Genomic DNA, 14,017 nt, shown 5'->3' with positions numbered 1-14,017 from the left:
GCCAGATTACCCAAGGCTTACTGGATAGTTCAAATAGCATGTTCAAGAATGGTTTCCCAAAATGATAATACTGATGGATGGATTTCCATGGCATATGCAAGGAACAAAAAGAGAATGGAATAAATGGGATAAAATAGTCATCCTTACCAAAATTTTTTTCTGCAGAGATTCACTCTGGATTGCATTAATGTAGTCACGTATTTTAGAGCAATTTAAAATCAAAATAGCAATGTATTTCCTGGGAAATCCCATCAACAAAATGAGTGATGAACCAGGTCATAGGAGGAAAGTTCTTACCCCTCTAGTGAGCCAAAATCTTTGTTTGACTTTTCACTCAATTTTATGTTTCTTTTTGAAAAGTTACTGAAATTTGTGATAACGAAAACATTTCCAGATGTCTGAATTCTTTTCTATTTGCATGTTTCCCTACTAGGGGCAGAAAGATCAGAGGCGGTGGCCAAAGGAAGAGGTAATGATGAGAGGCTCCTAGTGGTAAAGTGGGGTGAGTAGACAAGGGCAATTTCCTTCTATTCTTGCTGTTGATGACTGTCCCCATGGGACTGTTTTGTTGTTGTTTGTTTCCTTGTTGTGTTTTTTTAGACCTTTTACTCAAGGTCTCAGTCTGGTTTCTCCTCAAGGGTAGTGACCTAAGAATTATGACAGCTGGGAGTATCCCTAGGAGACCTGAGATCTGAAGCTAGATTTTATTAAATCAGAGGTTTGCCCTCCTCAATTACTGTTATGTGCTTTCCTACCTCCCCTTTGCTCATTTATTGCCTGATACCTCACTCTGTAAATTTTAATTAATTACATACAGAATCCTGGACCATCATCAAATTTGAAATTAGGATATACAAAACTAGGATATAATGAGAAACAGATGGCCAAATGACTATGCAAGGAGCAACATCAGTTAAAATCTACAAAATGGGTTATTTTTACCAATGGCTTCCTATAACTCTGACTTCTTGATTTGGATTTGCTGATGGGAAAATAGTAATACTTGGATTTAGACAACTACTAGACTATATTGAGAAGGGGGGTGTCGTAGAAGCAGAGAATATAGGAGTATGACTTTTCGTGTTATCCCTTAGGACTGGAAGACATCTTGGGCCATTTCTATAACAAGATGCCTTTTGTTTATCCACCATAAGGAAGCTGTCTCTGGAACCACATGTTGTCCTCCAGTAATGACATAGGGATGGAGGGTGAGAAAGAAAAAGAGAGAGTGACTGATTAATTCTCCCCCATCTAGTAGGACAAAGACCCAGACAGTAGAGTGAACTGTCCTGACAGAATCCTTCAAACAGAATAAAAGGAAGAAAGAAACAAGGAGAGATAGATATTAATGCCTACCTCAGAACTCCATACCTAGCAGATGAATCCAAGAGTGGGCATGGCATTTCCATTTTTAGTCATATCACCATAACATAATGGTTGTATGCATTTGTATGCACAATCAAAACACACTGAAAACTGTGTATATCTGTGTTTGCTGCTGAGGGTACAAAAGTGAACAAGAGAACATCCCTGCCCTCAAAAAGTTCATAGTCTAGTCAAGTAAGTAGACACCTTAAACAGGAAGCATGTCCCATCCCATGTGATCACTTCTATAATGGGGTTTTACCAAGGGTAAAATATGAACACAGATACATCACCTCATCCAGTCTAGGGGAAGAAGAGGTAGAGACGTAAGCATAGCTAACTAGAATATATAACAAAAAATAGCACATCATTTAAAATGAGATCAATATCTACAGAACATCTAGGAATTAATCTACCAAGATTTACTAAAGTCCTTTGTGGAGACATTTCCATAAGTCTACGAGCAGATCTAAAAGAAAACCCCAATAAATATTTATGAATAGGAGGCCTTCCCATTGGAAGATTCAATTGAAAACCACCAAATTAATCCATAAATTCAGTGACATTCCAGGCACAATTTCAGCAGGATATTGGGGGAATAGAGAGAGGGTCTGACAAGCTCATTTTAAATTTTATCTGAAAGGATAAGGTCTATGTTACATCCCACCAGATATTAAGATACACCATAATGTCAGAGCAATAAATAAAAGATGTGATGTTGGCCATGGTGCATACTTATAGACCACCAGACCTAGAATTAGGTTACCACATAGGGTGAACTTGGTACAGTACCACCAGGAAACAGCTATATTTCTTTCTGCTCTCTGACCTTTAGACACACGGTGTCATCCCTCATCCCAGCCCCTTGGTGACATCACAAATAGATCCCCACTTCCTGGGTAATTTCACTCATGGTTCAGATATTAACAAGTTATATCAATTGTGGTACATATTAATTAAAAAGTGTGTTTCACGCCTAAGTAGCTGTTATTCCTTTTCCATCTTGTTCAGATCTGATAAACTCAGACCTGGGTGTTTGAGCCTCTGAGAACCCACGTGACTGAGAGAATAAGTTTCCAGTTACACTGTCCCTTTGGAATAAGCGACTAAATGTGGTGTAGTAAGGCAAAGCAGCAGGAAAGGATGAAATCTACACACAGCACCGTGGAACAAGCATGAAAACCTCCATATCGGCGAAAAGGTAGAAAGTAGATTTCCGTTTATACACAGTATCACTTGTGCACATTAATAATACATTCATGAAAAAGAACAGCGTATGTGTTTCAAAAATACACACAAAAACTAAAGGCCACATGCAGCAGAGAGGGTGCCTGGGCAGGAGCTGTGAGTGGGGGTTGGACGTGGCTGAGGAACACAGAGGAAAAATAAGTAAACCAGAGAAGGCTTTGCTCAGGCTGGCGATGATGGTGAACCATGAAACAAGGGACAAGATAAACTCCACTCCGTGAGGGCAGGGGTGGTGCCCAATCCGAGCCCGGGAGCCAAAAGGGAACAGTGGGCACGTGAGGATGGGAGGAACACTGGGGCCCAGGCAATGGTGCCTGCTGTCACAGAGGCTGTCGTAAAGTGCCACGTGCAGTGGGCTGACACCCAGAACCAACTCCGCAGGGAGTGGAAAGAAAAGGCAGATTCGGGAGTGTGAGTGTGACCCTGTGTCACGCGGCATCTCTGGCGGGAGGGACACCTGTGTGGCGAGGTGCTGGTTGCCAGGGAGGAGCGGCTGTGCCCGCTGGTGTGAATGCATCGTGACTGCGCGTGGGCCCTCGCTGCGTGCTCCCGCCTCCAGACACCGGAATCGGTCCGTGCGCCTCAAACCCGTGAACCCAGGAAACACCTGGGAAGCTTCCTGGAAAATCCCAAAGCTGGGAACACAGCCCCGGGGATTCGGATTCGGTACTTGTGGGGAGCACCTGGCACGAGGACCTTATGCAGCATCACTGGTGACTCCAGTTCTTCGGACACTTGTGAGAAAAATACACACAGGTATTTACTGTTTCAGAATACAGATGCTGTCTAGAAATATCTAGTTGTTACATCAGTGCCCTCTGAAGACTGTCTTTGCATTTCTTAAGGACTTCCAGAGAATGTTAACATTAGGACGGCCGTGGGCAAGAGGAGTGTCCCAGAAGCCTGAGCCGATTTCCTTGTGCACAGCTGTAGTGTGTATGATCAATACAAGCTGTATTCCAAACTTATTTGAACTCCAGCACCCCTCTTCTTTTCTGGAACGTTTCGCAGGGTTATTGTGCATTAGAATAGCCTGCGGTAAATATTGGGTCTCCTGAGGTTTCCCAAGCGCTTCGTGAAAAGCCCCTTTCGTTACCTTAGCTCTTTTGCCAGTGTCCTCCCTGCCACATGTGCAGACCTCTGAGGATGTCCTCTGGTCTCTGGCCTCCCTCTGCTTTTGGTTAACACTGCCCATCCTTCATCTTCTAGTTTGCCTTATCACTGCTGCCCTCACCCCCTCAACCACGTCCTGTCCTTGCCAGGCTGGTTTTTGGTGCTTCTCTGAGCTTTCCACAGCGTTCGGTGCTCTTTCCTAGTCTCTTCTCCTATTACTGACTTTGCCCTCAGAAGTAGTTCATGTGCTAACGTAATTATGGAGGAAGATGCAATGAATTTCAAAGCAATTTTCAGAGAATAGTGAGGATGCCAACATCTGCAGATGTGTTAAAGATATAAAATAAAGAGATGACAAGGGATTGGGCTAATCTCAAAGGTTGAACAACAGATGGGGTTTGACCGAGTTCTTAAAAGAGTTCCCGCAGTAGCTCTGTAGCAATCAGCCTGAAGTATTAAGAGGCTCATTAGCCAAAAGTCAGTGATGTGGGTTGTAATTCACTGCCTCTACCCAGCTGAGTGACCTTGGATAAGTCATTGACCTGCATGTGCCGTAAATGCTCACCAGCACCCCTTCCTGTCCTCACCGTCAAAGACTGTTCAGGATTCTAAGTCCTCAGATGCTTCGTGTTACTGCATCAGTGTTTCTAAATTGGGAGAATGGATGACATAAAAGAATGACAACTTTATCTTTTGTCAGGCGAGGACATTTAAAAAATTATAATGTGTGACATTAATATTTTGTTAAATAAAGGATAATTTTAAGCATCCCACCAAATTAAATAGAAACATTTATTTTAATAAGAGGGCATATGTAGGCATGTAGGTAATTGTAGACAGAACTCCTTGTGTGCAGATCCTATTGTTTTGTTTCCAAGCTTGCTGCAGTGTAGCTGAAAAGCCTCCTTGCTGAGGAAGAGTAGGTGATTAGAAGGTGATGGTGGTGTTGAGGGGGGGACCCTAATCCCAGGGCACAGCGTCAGGGGCCAGGAAAGGGTCAGAGGCCTCACCTCCTGGCCCGTGGGAGATTGGGGTCTCTTTCTCCTTGAGGCACTCATCAGGTGAGTTGAAAGAGTTTTCTAAACATCATGATGAAACCAGGGAACACTTTCCTACTCATTAAACTTCTCATATGAGTTTAATACGTTTATTTACAAAACCTTTAGGTAACGCTTTGTCGTAATTGCTGTAGCCTTCTAAAATACAGCGGTCTATGGTGATTCAGGAAGCAATGATGATTTGTATCAATTTAATTGTCCCTTTTGATACTTGATATCCACAGCAAACATCTTGTTCTGCTTTGTTCTAGGTGGCTAGTGTTACTGTATACATCCCATATGGGATTACGGTTGTGGGTGAATGAATGAAGGAGAAAGCATTCAGGCTAGTCTCATGGGACAGAAATAGTGAAGGGATGAAGCACAAGAGATTTGAAAGGTTTCTCTGGGCTTGGAGAAGAACCAAGTCTGGCAAGGGAGGGGGAAGAATCTTTAAATTCTTTGATTCCCACAAAATTTTAAGGCTCTTGGCTTTCCCTTGAGAATTTTGATACACTCAGTGAAGATGAGAAAGTTGGGTTTTTTTCATCCATACAAAGCACAGTCTTGATTTGGGGAGTTGAGTGGCTATCTTGATTTTGAACTTGTTTACTGCTAGAAAATAATGGCTTCCTGTTTTTGACAAGGGAGCAACATCAAAAAAGGTTTACAAACGAAAATTAAAAGGTTTCTTGGACAGCAAATACACCAGCAGTATTTTGGAAATCAGTCCTAAGTGAATCTGAAAACAGAGTAACTGTCCCCTGAAAGGCACATGAGCTTGGTAACTAATGTGAAAATTGTTTAATAAATGGCAATTTAGTCTAAATACAGTCTTCTAATGAAGGGTAGGAATGTCCCCTAATAGCCAGCTCCATTCATTTCAGCTTTTAGGGTAACACAAAGCATGTTTTCCTATGGCAGTCAGTCTTAACAAAAATCTCTGGGTCTCTCTAGAAAAGGTCTAATTTAGTGGGAAGATAAATGCTAATGTTGGTTTGAATTTCAGGTGTTTGATGCATCTTTGTATACACTCAGTTACGAATTTAGGGTCTGTGATGGGCTAGCTTCTGAGGCTTCAGAGATGAACAAGACACAGTCTATCACCTCAAAAAGTTTATGGTCTAGTGCAGAGGTCACTAAACATTTTTGTAATGGACCAGATAGTAAATAGTTTAGACTTGTGAGCATAAGCTCTTTGTTGCGATTACTCAACTCTGCATTGTACTGTGAAAACATCCATAGGATAATGCACAAGCAAAGTCGTGGCCTGTTTCAATAAAACTTTATTTACAAAAATAGGCAGGATGTAGGATTTGGCACATGAACTAGTGTGCTAACTCCTGGACTAGTGATAGAGATAGCTTATGGGAATTGGCAATTATAACACAAGGTAAGATGTTTTGTAATTAAGCTGCTTTGTGAACTTGAAGAAAAGGGTTGATTCTGTTTGGGAGAAACATGAGAAGTACATTCAAAACTAAATGACATCAAGTGTCATCTTCAACGATGAGCAAGACTGGGCCAGTGAATCAATGACTGTTTACTTCCCTTCTTAGCAGAAAACATCCTCAAGTTTTTCCATAACAAAGGATTTTTGATTATAACATTTTATTGCAGAAATATTTTAAAAAGAAAAAGTTTATTCTGGGAAAATGAGAAACAGAAACCTTACTTAAAATGGAGTTGGGAAGTCCTAGAGGGGAAGCTATCGTGAACAAACTTTCTGTGGCATCTTACTTCACATTCCCAGGCAGGAAGAAGTTCAGTTTATGGCCTTGGAGAAGTTTTCTACTTGCCCATAAATGGCCCAGCCAATGAGAAACTGCCACCACGTAGCCAATGAGAAACCATGACCACCCTGAACTCTTGCTTTCCTCCAATAGACTTCGGTGCTGAGCAGCTGGAGGACCAGCTTGCTCCTTTTCTCTCTAAAGTATGCTCCTCTCCTTTGTTCTCTGGGCTTGTCAGTGGTTTTCCATAGCTTGCATGTCTCAAACTGCAGTCCCTCTGGTGTTCCCGCATTAATTCATTTTGGTGGTAAAATAGCTGCCTATTTTATTTTTAAAGTTAGTAATACTTTTAAAGCGGCCTCTCTACTTGATCCAGTATCAATAAACTGATAAACCAAAGCTTGACAAACAATATCCAAACTAAATTTAAAGGGCCATGTATATGACCATCTGGTTGTAGATGAAAACTCTGAAATCTCAAATATTTTATTGGATTTGGGAAGGAAGAGATAGCAAAAAGAAGGGAAAAAAGTTTTTAATGTTTATTTTATTTTTGAGAGAGACGGAGGGAGAGAGAGAGAGAGAGAGAGGGAGAGTGCAAGTAGTGGAGGGGCAAGAGAGAGGCAGACAGAGGATATGAAGTGGGGTTTGCACTAACAGCGGTGAGCCCAACATGGAGTTTGAACTCACCAACCGCAAGATCATGACCTGAGCCGAAGTCAGACGTTCAACCAACTAAGCCAGTCAGGTGCCCCCAAAAGAAGAAAATTTAACAACTGATCATTTTTAAAAATATTCCAGTGGCCTTCTTTACATGCAAAACAGCCAAATTTTCCAGTTCGGCATGTGTATCAGTTTTCTATTACTGTGTAACAAATTACCACAAAGTTAGGAGCTTAAAACAGTGTTGTGTTTCTTATCTCAGAACTTATGTGGGTCAGTTGTCTGGCATGCTCATCTGGGTCCATTGCTCAGGGCCTAACAAGACTACAATGAAGGCATGGACTATACTGCATTCTCTTCCGGAAGCTTGGCTAGGGAAGAACTCATAACCCAAGCACAGGCAGGTTGTTGGTAGAATTTATTTCCTTTCAGGTGTAGGACAGAGTGCCCTGGATTTTTTCAGTTTGTTGGCTACAGGCTACCCTCAGTTCCCAGTAGCCTCTCATGGCTCCTAGCCATATGCCTTTCTCCAACATGGCCTCTCACTTCATGAAGCCCACAGGAAAGTCCAGCTGTAGTCTGTTAAGACAGACTGTCATAAGAACAGAACCTAACCATGTGAGAGATATCCCATCACATTTACCAATATATTCTCTAGATAAAGCAAGTTGCAGGTCCTGCCTACACTCAGGAAGAGGGAACTCACCCCTCCCCCCCACACTGGGAGGTGGGGACAATTGAGGCGGGTAGGGAGCACCTTAGGGTCTGCCTGCCACAACATGCCTACTGTACTGTGTGCCCAGTGTTTGGTTTTCCTTGGGATCCAAGGCTTAATTTATGAACATGTATAGCCAATGACCGTGGAGTAGTCAATAAGAACAACCCAGCCTATGGACGCCTGAGTGGCTCAGTCAGTTAGGCGTCCCACTTCGGCCCAGGTCACAATCCCACGCTTCGTGGTTTCTAGCCCCACTCGGGCTCTGTGCTGACAGCTCAGAGCTTGGAGCCTGGAGCCTGCTTCAGATTCTGTGTCTTCCTCTCTCTCTGCCCCTCCCCTGCTTGCACTCTGTCTCTCTGTCTCCCAACAATAAATAAATATTAAAAATCAAAAAAACCAAAAACAAAAACAACCCAGCCTATGTGCTGGACATTAAGATATGTTATCTCCTTTTTGCAGAAGAGGTTATTGGTGCTCACAGAGGTTGAATAAATCACAGAAGATACTATAGGTGCTTAAGAGCTCTGATCTGAACCAGATTCGAGTGCCTTTGAAGGCTTTTCTTACTCAGCATAGCACTGTGTCAAGTTAACTGAAGATGGGCCAAAGCTCTGTGAGAAAGCACACTTCATAATGTTCTGAAGCTGAAGGTTTGCCTTCTGCCCAAGAGTCCTATTCCAAGGGATCCTTGCTCACAAAGGACCTAAAGAAAGGATGTGAAAAGGCAGTGCATGTTTGTAGTAATTATGCAAAATGAATTTTTTATCATGTGTTTGTGAAGTATGAAGAACATCGTCCTTGTTAATTGAAGATATAGCCTATCTCTTCAAATTTTCTACTCCCAAACAGAAATCTGCTGACATGAGTTATTATAAAGCTTTGACACTCATCCAGCTCCCATGACCCATCCTTCTTTTGAAAAAGGGAAGAAAAAAGTTTGGCTTCATTTGGGAAAGATTATGAATCCTATCAGTCAGGATAGACAAGGCCATGCTGTGGTATCAGCTCCAAATGCTCAATGGCTTGCAGCCAAGGGCTTAATTCTTGCTCACACTTTATGTCCCTGAAGAATCAAGAGGGTCTCCTCTCCTTATCCTTGCATTCTTACTCCAAGCTTCTCCAAATCGAAGGAATAGTTACTATCTGGAATATTGCTTGCCACCATAGCAGAGGGGAAGGAAGCTCCTCTCCAGTGGCGATAGGCTGTTAGCAGAGAAAAGACACATGTCTTTTATGCTCCTACTTCTTAAATCAACAGCAGTCACTTGACCCTATCCAGCCACAAGGGGGCCAGAATGCTATCATGAACCCACCAGGTAGCAAGCTGGCAATATTCTGTGTACTAATGACTAGCGATGAATTCCCCCAGATTCTCTGTCTTCCAAGTTGAGAGATTTAGACAATGGCTGCCCCAACCCATTATCTTGTAGATAAAGAAACTAAGGCAGAGGCAAATCATAAAGGAAGAACAAAGTGTTAACTCTCAGGTCTCTTTTGTTGTTGTTATTAAGTCAAGGTTTCCAAACAACCATAGGCTCTGGAAATTAACCCAATTGATTTTTTTTTTTTTTTTGGTAGCAATAATGTCTGTAATCTGTAATCAGATTTTAGTGAGTTTCAGAAGGCAAACAAATGTGATCGAAAGCAACAAAGAGAAAATGCATGGGACGATTTGGAGTCTAAAAGTTTGTTCTTAAAAGAAAGCCCAACGTGTTCGCAAAGAACGAGAGTAAAATATTCGTGTCCAAATCCGAGAAGTACTCCAGATATGGACGGTGTTCGTACTGGAAAGGGATACGATGTTGGCATTAACATTAACACTGAGGTGGTTTTGTGAGGCTCTCTCTGGCTTTTGAAATGAAGCTTTTAAATTGCACTGGTTAATAACTACAGAGTAAGTCTGAGAGCAATAACATATCCCCTTAATAAAACTTTATGTATGAGTATTTTAATGAATTGTTTCAGTATACAGAACTTTCAAAGAGAGCCAAGTTAGTGGTTGAAAACAGAATAGGTTTCAGTCCTTACTAAGAAACTCAATCCTAACAACTGGTACAAGAATTAAAATGAAGAAAGGGGCCTGTCTTACACACTAGAATTTTTGGAAGCCATTCTTTTACACACTACGTTTTAGAATTTCCAGGCATCTGTCTGTTGCTAGAATACCTACACACTTTGTGGAAGCTTTATTTGAAAATGCTGTGTACCTTGTCTAAAGGGCCAGCTGGGATGCCAGAAATAGTATCGGCTCTATTTATGTCTTTGGAGTAATTACAGTGGAATTTAAAGACTTAGTTTATAGATCCAAGAAGAAGATCTTCTGTGTACACTAAAAGGATGAATCCTTTCCAGACGACTTCTCATTTGGCTGAAGAAGAGCTTGAGGAAGCATTTCATAACGTCAGCCAAAGTCGTTTTTAGCAAGACCTGGGTGGGATTCTTGCTGTTGATATCCAAATTTAAAAAAGCCTTGATTTTAATCTATCCAAGGTTACTTTGTTGTAGTTATGAAACCATGAATCAATTTTAAAGCTTTCAGGGATGAAAGGAGATATTGAGACAAGTGCCTGCTATCTTTTGTTGAATGGGGGGAAAATATGTTAACCGATTTCCTGATGACTTCGCCTGGTGGACTTGACTTTTGTTTAGCTAATGTCTTTTTGGAATGCATCTCTGTTTTTTCCTATTCATGCCCTGCCTCTTACCAAAGGCCAGCGTGTGTATGTATTCAAGGAGAAAGATGCAGTGTGTGTGGTCAGTATGCTTGTCCTCCACTTACGGGATGTAAGCTGGATTCTGCTGGGAGACAAGGATGCTAAATGCTGATGAGAATGACGATGTACCTTGAGGGAGGTTACAGGACTGTATGCTTTCTAGACAAAGGATGAAAGACTGCTTACATATAGAATCTGCTATGCTGCCCCCATCCCAGTCTTTGTAACTATGAGGATAATAATTAATTCTAAACGTGTCCTAGTACACAACAGACCTTTGAGAGAATTCATTTGTGTTAATGTCCAAAAAGATCAGGAAAAACTTCACTGGCTGTGCAATCCATCCATCCTCTTAAATGTTCATGTGCACTCAAGAGTCCCTCTTATTGTTATTATAAGCAATAATAATAGTGATTTAAACATATTGCTTGCTTACTTGGTGTTAGACAGCTTGTGTGGTTTCCAGACTGCAAGGATGAATAAGCAAGGATAGTCTTTGTCCCCATGAAACACACTTTGTGTGTGTTAGACACAACATTGTGTCTAATCTTAAGACAAAACTTTAATATTGGTATCATAAGCCCCACATTACTGATGGAAGAACTGAATCAAAAAGGTTGAGTTTCTCTCCTAAAGCCATAAAGCAAGAAAGTAATAAAGATTCAAACCCAAGGCTATCCAACTGCCTTGCCACTCCTCTTTCCTTTTGGACAGACTTTCTCTGTAACACAGAATCGAACGCTTTTGGAAATATTCTAGCCAAAATGATCATGGCCCATTTTGTGGAAATTGAAGTCCCCACACTCACCATGCTGATTTGCTCTCTTGTTGATCCGGTTGAGCTAGACAATATCACTTCCCCCAGCCCCCTTCCTTCTGTTTTCCCAGGTTAGAGTCAATCAGAAGAGAAGCTTGTGTGAAATTTGGGAGCCATGGTCGAAGCAGGAGCCATTACACTCTGAAGGACTTTGTATAGTTAGATATGGGAAAGAAATATGCAGAGGAGCCTGGGGGCTGGGGTGGGTGAGGTGTCTAGCTTGACCTTGCTGTGTCCTCCTTTCCATGGACAGGTCTTCCTTCAGACATCAGACTGAGAAGCAGAGGCTTTAGCCCTGTCTGATGCTTGCCTGTGGACTCACTGAGGTGCAAGTTACACGGGGATCCTAGTTCCCTATACCTTTCAGCAAATGGTCCCTTCCTGAAGGGATCTGCTTGGCTTCTCAGATTTCCCTGTGAGATCCACCTTGTCTCCCCATGCCGTAGCTTCCTGTGGGCTGGCAAGGACTTCCTTTTTGATTTCCCAACAGCCTCTTCTGTATCTTCTCTTCCCAGCTCCTCCTACAGTTAGCTAAGGTCCACTTCCTGTAAAACGTTCTTATGGCATAACTCTTACGGGGTTCTTTTTCCCTTTGTGGGCTGGGGCAGACCCGGTGTTAGCTGAAAGGAAAGCCCAACCTGATTTACAGGTACTCTCTCAGCTTGAGCTCATTTGAAGATGGCCAGCCTTGGTTCAGGTAAATCCTGGGGCCTCTTCAATTTTCACAGCACAATGCCACGTCTCTTGTCAGCACAAGCGATCACATGTCTGTCATTAATCGGGAACAAAAGCCTGAAATCTTTACCAGACAATCTCACTCACACCGGTTTGCTACCCAAATTTTATTAAAAGTTCTGTTAAAAGGATTTAATTTATAGAGGTTTACCTTCCTATGGAAACTTTTAAACTGGAGGCAGGGCGGGGGCGGGGGGTAGTTCACAGACAACTGCAGTGGCCTGAAGAGGGTATTAAATATTTTGGAATTAGGTCCTAATATTTAAAAATTGGGAGATTTCAGTTACAAGTCTGGATCTCCAATTTCTTTTTTGAAAATGACAAGATCCCATGTCATTGGGCCCACTTTCCTAAATTGCAACATGCACTTCATTTTGCCCCTTGGGCATTTGAACTGGTGACCCACTGGATAGTCCAGGTTTTACCGTGTGGAACGTGGTTCCTTGACATACACAAGGAGGTGTGCTATAAGAAAAAGCTATGAAAAATCTCCACTGATTCGTTCCAAAGATGTTGAGGATAGCGTTACCTTACAGTTTAGCTTCCGGGGGCCACACTTGGAACAGACCAGTGAGCGATTTGAGTTTCCTGTCAAATCTGTGACCATTCTTCTCCTTTGTCAGCCTGCGACAACACAGCTAATGGGCTAGGATGTTCCCTGGCTCTCTGAAAGCCACCACTACAGGCCCCTGTACTCACCAGCCGCCTGTACACCCAGGCCCAAGTCCTGCTGGCACCGTGGTATAGAGCTTCGCACAGCACACTACCCTGTTGATGTTAGAGCATGGTCTGTCTTGCAGGTTTAAGTTCCAGGCTTGGCTGCAGGGCTGGAGCGTTTCCTCCCATAAATGTATGATTTGCAACACTGTTGACTTTTGTTTAGCTTTCCTGTTTGTCATATCTTGCAATGCTTCCTTTCGGTTAAGAATATTTGGCAACTTTGTTGAAACAGGCTGGCTGCCTTAAATCAAGAATTTAAAAGTTTAATTTAGGTTGATTATTCTCTAAAGAAAAAAAGGGAGATGCTTTTCAGCATAAATTTTCACTTCCTCATTGTAGAAGATCTCTTTATCAGCTGACTTTGTTAATAGAGTTATCTCTGAAGAACATGAGATCTTCGAATATGTGGAGGGATGGTTATAAGTAAAGGATATATATAAACGGTGTCTGGCACAGTTAGAATGCAGTAAATATTAGGTATTATTGCTGTATGTACAAGATAAATTATGTAAGTGATTATGTTTCCTATTTTACTTTGGCTTCCAGGAAGCTCCAAAGCCAATTTATGGCTGAACTGTAATTGCCAGGTAGGAATTATACTTATGCCTAATTACTGTATCTTTTGTCACCGATGTGAACTCTCTAACACTAACTACTCCCTGATTCTGATTATTTACTTCTCTTTTTCCATTAAGCTCTATTTATTTTTTGTATTTTGTAATCCATTGTGTGATGATAGAGATAAATAGAGCAATTCTAATCTTTATTACCTAAAACAAGGATTAAAGCTCCAGTCTCCTAACCGGTTTATTTATCCTTAATCTATCAAAAATTCAAATTAGATTTACAGTCTAGAATCCCAGCAATTTTTTTTTCTAATACAGAGATTTCAATAGAATTCTAACATTAGAAAATACTGTCTCCTGAAATATCAAATCTAAATATCTTAGCCTGGCACTGAAACCTTCTTCACAGTAACTTTGACCTGTTAATGCAGTTGTATGATTCCCCTGTGAAACTTCCACTCCTCCCGTGTTGGCCTGTTGAGAGTCAGCTCTGCAAAAGTACGGGGTACAGTCAGCAAAATGAGGAAGGAACCAAATCCCAGGATTAACCGCCCTGGATTTTCATGGCACTGGTATATGGAGGGCTTT

At 41.8% G+C, this 14,017-nt stretch overlaps 1 long non-coding RNA gene across 1 annotated transcript in view; it reads left to right on the top strand.

Moving 5' to 3' along the window:
• Nucleotides 1–431: 431 nt before the first annotated feature.
• LOC123607633 overlaps nucleotides 432–14,017 on the top strand; it is a 62,225-nt gene continuing 48,639 nt past the window's right edge. Inside the window, exons 1-2 of the long non-coding RNA XR_006716823.1 lie at nucleotides 432–502; nucleotides 2,377–2,566. This is a non-coding gene — a long non-coding RNA (uncharacterized LOC123607633). The remainder of the gene's footprint in view (nucleotides 503–2,376; nucleotides 2,567–14,017) is intronic.

This window comes from Leopardus geoffroyi, chromosome A2 (genome assembly GCF_018350155.1).
Source record: "Leopardus geoffroyi isolate Oge1 chromosome A2, O.geoffroyi_Oge1_pat1.0, whole genome shotgun sequence".
NCBI classification, from domain to species: Eukaryota; Metazoa; Chordata; class Mammalia; order Carnivora; family Felidae; genus Leopardus; species Leopardus geoffroyi.
Note: the sequence above shows the minus strand (reverse complement) of the source record. Positions and strands in the feature narration are given on the sequence as shown.